The sequence below is a fragment of the Athene cunicularia genome (genome assembly GCF_003259725.1).
Source record: "Athene cunicularia isolate RWA chromosome 1 unlocalized genomic scaffold, athCun1 chr1_part2, whole genome shotgun sequence".
NCBI lineage: Eukaryota > Metazoa > Chordata > Aves > Strigiformes > Strigidae > Athene > Athene cunicularia.
Genome location: NW_020799092.1, coordinates 81531739 through 81536875, shown reverse-complemented (window position 1 = coordinate 81536875; position 5137 = coordinate 81531739). Strand labels below are relative to the sequence as shown.

General features: G+C 63.3%; 1 protein-coding gene across 1 annotated transcript in view; it reads right to left on the bottom strand.

Annotated features, from left to right (window-relative positions):
* The window catches only part of LOC113491270 (myotubularin-related protein 5-like), a 49204-nt gene that overhangs the window by 40119 nt on the left and 3948 nt on the right, over positions 1-5137 (bottom strand). The window lies entirely within an intron of this gene.

Here is a 5137-nt window from a genome sequence, read left to right as displayed (position 1 = left end):
AGCCGGCGCTGCCCGTGGCCAGCATCCAGCCTGGGTGGCTCGCCAGGCTCAGCCAGGTCCTCGCAGCCCACCCCGGTGCCAGGCGGCCGCAGCCCTGCCTCCGGGAAGGGAAGAGCCCCGGCGGGGCCAGGGTGAGCTCCCCGCGGGCAGGACGGCCCGAAGGCCCCGGCCTCAGCCAGGAAACACCGACCATGCTTCGGGCAGCTCCCAGCATGGTTTTACTGGTTTCTGGGGGACTTTCCAAACACCCTCCCAGGGCTGGTGGGTAATTCCAGCCAGCAGCCCCAGGGCTCCTCCTGGCTTTCCAAGTCTCAAGGGATTTTTCTTTATTTCCTCAGCATCTGCATTTGGCTGGTGAGGAGCTGTGGAAAATTCCTGATGCTTTCGGGACCTCACCAAGAGCAGGGCAGCTCGGTTCCCTCCAGGGCCGTGGCCCAGTGCACTCTGCAGACACAACTGGAGCAGAGATGAGGAGGAGAATAAGGGGGCAGGAAGGGCTGACACACCACAAAGCTGCAAAAATCCCTGCTCCAGCCCAAACCTGTGTGAACTAAAGCTGGGTTCAACTCGGTTTCACTGTGCTGCACAGGCCCTGCTTGGCTCCCCTCCCCTGGGCAGCAGGTGCTCGGCTTTCTGCGGCGGTGGGAAGGACTTGAGGGAAAAGCCCTCGTGCGGCTGCTCCCAGACTGTCACAGGAGACCCGTGTCGCAGCACCTCGCCCTCCCGGTGCCGTTCGCCAAGGGCGCTGCGTCCCGCGCAGCTCCCGGCAGCGCAGGGAGCAAGGTCCGGCTCAGCAGCTCTGGGGCAGCGCCCAGCGTTGCTCTCCCAGGCAGAGGGATCCTCTCGGCCAGGAACCTGCCGCTCTGCGCAAACATTCCCCGCAGGAATGACCGCAGCACACAAAGCTGCTGCCCTCCAGCACTTCCCGACTGCCACGTCCCGGTGCAGAGGGATCTACTCCACAACCGCGGCATCAAACCTTCCCTGCGGAGACAGGGACATCCGAGCCAGATGGGGGGGGCGTCAAGTGGGCTCGTCCAGAGGCCTGAGAAATGGAAATCCGGATCCCCTGGCCTGCTCCTCTACCAGGGAACCCCAGGAGGACGTCGGTATCGCCAGCACCACGGGCACAGGCCCCGCTCTGCTCCCCGGTCACACTGCCCAGGGGAGACAGGTCGCTTCAAGCCACTGGCAGTGCCACGCTGGATCAGGTCATGCTGCAGGGTACACAGCTGCACCCCGGAGTCACTCATGGCCCGGTTTGCTCACAGTCAACGCTCCTCGGGCCATTTATCCCACAGCAGTCAACCGAAAGCAGCCACATGTTCCTAAAGCACCAGGCAAGGCATGCAGCTGTCTGACCTCCACGGCCGCTGCCCTGTCTCTTCAGCCAAGGAGCCAGCGCCAGGCCCCGAGGGAACGGCCTCAAGCTGCCCAGGGCAGGGTCAGGCTGGCTCTGAGGAAGGATTTCTGTGCAGAAGGGGCTGTTGGGCGTTGGAATGGGCTGCCCAGGGCAGGGGGGAGTCCCCGGGATCCCTGGAGGGGTTGAAGAGTCGGGCTGAGCCAGCGCTGAGGGATCTGGGGGAGTTGGGAATGGTCGGGGGGGGACATGGTGGGGCTGGAGGAGCTGCAAGGGCTTTTCCAACCCGGATGGTTCTGGGGTTCTATAAAGGGCAAACATCCTCCCTGAAAGATGGGCATGGGTGATGAGAGCAGCAGCCTGACCGTGACCGATGGTGACACCGTGGCACTCTGCAACACCAGCAGTGCTGCCGTTAAGGGAGGACAAAACTACAGCCCCTCCATGCCGAATTAAAGCTCTCAGTGGATCCGTGTGAGCTCCGTGGATCCGTGCAGAGGCAGCACAGCAACAGGGCACACGGTGCTGGGGCTCCATGCGGCTGTTGGGGCCAGCGCTGCCACGGTGTCCATCCGTCCATCCTCACAGCCCACCTCAGCACCGCCGGGTGCCCAAGGAGAACACGGGCAAGCTGCAGACAGCCAGAAGAGAAGAAAGGCTGGAGTCTTGCGTGAGGGGGTGCGGATGGAAGCGGCTGGCCTGAAGGATGTACTGCAGGTCCCCTGCGGCCCGGCGCTGGTGATGCTCCAGCCCAACAGCCCTCAGCAGATTCAGAAGAATCCCGCGGGGAGGCAGAGCTGCGTGCCGGGCTCTGCAGACACTGCCCAGAGTAGTTTTAGCAATAAAACCAATTTCTCGTGACAGCACGTGTCTGCCTGGCAGGGCTTGTTTTTCACAGAGCAGCACTGCTGTGCCACCTCTTCTCCCAGCAGTTACATCACAAGCCTTTCCCAAGCCTGCAAGGAGCGATTTTGCAAGGATCCAGCCTGTGATGTCCCAAGACATCCTCCTGACCGTGCACTTCCACCCTGGAAAAGCTGAGAGGGCAACGCAACCCTGCAGCAGAGCCGACCGACGGGCAGGAGGGACGACACGAGGAGCCAGCGGTCACCAGCGTCCCATGGGTAAGGAGCTGCCCGCTCCGCCCCTGCTCAAACCCACGGCAAAGCGTCGTGGCAGCTGTCCTCTCCCCTGAGCGCTGCCTGGGCTTGCTGTCGGCCACCAACCTCGGATCTCCCCGCGCCAGAGGTGAAGAAAAGCTCCGTTGCTCAAGGTGGACACAGCAAACGAGGCTCCGCTCGCCTCCCATCACCCTACAAAGCAAAGCACCAGTGGAAACTTCCCTGCAAGCAGCGGAGCGCAGGACTTTCCCCTGGAAGCGGAGGCCCCGGGCAGGCCCACAGCAGGGGGACGCAGCCTTCTGCGGGCACCTCTGCCCTCACACGGACCCGTGCTCCTGTCACCGGACATGGAGATCGAAGATGGAAACGTGCAGGCAACTACCCACTGGTTGGAAAACAAAAGGGCTTCAGTGGTTTATCTCGTAGAGTGGAAGCCCCGCACCCTCGGGTGCCCAGGCGCCGGGAGGGAACGCTGCCACGTGCTGCCTCGGGAGCTGGGTCAAACGTTTCTGGAGGCCCGGGAGGCGCCAACAACGCGGTCTGCAGCACCCAGCAACCACCCAGGAGCGGCCTCAGGCAGGGAAACACCGCGCTGGCCCGTGGGACTGGGCACGGGAGGAGGTAAGGCCCAGCGGAGGGGAGAGGAGGAGCAGCACGAGCCCCGGCCGGAGCGGAGGGGCCCGGCGCACCACGGTACTGCAACCCTCGGGGCCGAGGGCTCGTGGTCACGGCCCCAAGGGGCTCCCTGACGCGGGGTCACCTGCACCAGTACCCGGGGTCTCCAGCCTGCTCCAGAGATCCTGCTCCCCCCGGCCATGCAGCGCGGGGGCTGCCAGGGGAGAGGGCCCCGGCCTGGCAGGGGAGGATGCGGCAACGCAGGAGACACGGTCACATCCTGTGTCTCTCTCCAGAGGAACTTCCATCCATTAAAATGAGATATTTTTGTTTGGAAATGCTGTCAGATGGCACGCAAGGGCAGAAGCTACAAATTCCTGCTCCCTACAGACACCAGGAAAACTTTCTCCCCAAAAAGCTGTTAGAAAGAAACACAGCAGCGACTGCAGTGTAACATCGCACCCAAAGCCCCCCAGGGTGGGCTCAGATTTTCGGAAGCTGCCTGGGTTTCAGCCCTCCATGCTGCTCACCCGGGGACGCCTCCTGACAGCCTGTGGGAAGCCTCGGAGCCACCCCCCGGCTCCCAACAGGACGGGGCTCCAATTGTTTAAATTCCAGGGATTTTTTGGCTGGACAGCTTGACCCTTGGGAAAAAAAGCAGCTTTCCTCTTTCTTGGGACAGTTCCCAAGCCCCCTACAGACAACCAGGAAACACTAACTAGAAAAACAGTTCGTGTTTGTGCCTCAGACAATACAGCAGACAGAGGCCCGACCGTGTGCTGGAGCTGTGGCGAGCACGCGGCAGGAGGACGAGCCGGCCGCCACCGCGGATGCCAGCGCTGACAGCCCCTGGGTGTTGGGCTGAGCCCGACGTGAGAGCTCTGGAGGGCACAGGACGGGGCGTGCGGTCAGGCTCTGACAGCCCCAGCCCCGAGGATGCTCTCCAGCACCAGCGCACACAGGGATGGGGTAAGCGCTGGCTCTGGACGAGGCCACGAAAGGCGGGAGGTAGCCAAAAGCAGACCTGAATCTGCATGGGCTAGCAGGGCCGGCCCGGGTCCACTGCGTAGAAAACCAGCGTGAAATAGCACAGGGAACTTGCCCAGGCCATGAACCGAGACACCGGCTGGGCCACCACCTCTCTGTGCCAGCCAGAGCATGTCAGAGATCCCGACGGCAGCGCCCGTGACACATCTGCTCTGAGGAAATGAGCTCCCGAGACCAAGGCCACCCTCTCCGCGGGCCTGCACGATCCTCAAGCGTCCCTTCCAACCTTCTGTGATCACCAGTTCACCGAAGCCCTGGGGAGGCCCAGAGCCCTGGAACGCCCAGGACTCCCTCAGCCAAAACATCCCTCCTCAGGGATGCACAATGCCCTGTGGCGGGTCAGGCTGGGCCCGTGGGAACAGGGAGGTGCAACCGCCCTGCGTGGGCCAACCAGGCAGGAAGGGCTGGCAGCTGCCAGCTCCCCCCCCCAGGGCACGGCAGGGGCTCTCGGCTGGGCAGTGTCCCCACACCGACCCTCACACGCCGGCCCCGACACCTCCCGAGTCCCTCAAGGAGAGGCCCAGCCCTCTAAAACCTCGTCTGTCCCCGTGGTTTGTGCTGTCCTTCAGCTGGGAACAGAAAAGAACTGCAGCGGGGAGGAGGAGAGTGGCTATGGGGGGCTTGGTTTAGGGGGGAAAAGGGGTCAGGAGAACCCACTCGTGGGGCTGGCAGCGGAGCTCTGGCTCCTCCTTCAGAGCTCCTGAGCAGCCCTAGCGCAGCAGGGAAGGGCTCGAGAAGAACTTCCACTCCAATTTAGCAGCCAAGGAGAACAATCCTATTATCCTTGACTGGTTCAAAGCTGGTCTGTGAAGAACCCACGCAGAGCGCCAAATTAGACTGGGTGTGTCACCGTATGGGTACGACCCAGCAGGGATCACAACCTCACGGGCCTCCCAAGAGCAGGCGAACGTGTCCGGAGGGCTGGGGAAGGGACCCGGGGCCCCGCAGCCCTCCTGGCCAGGCGGCTGCGCGTGGGGCAGAGCCCGGCCGGCGA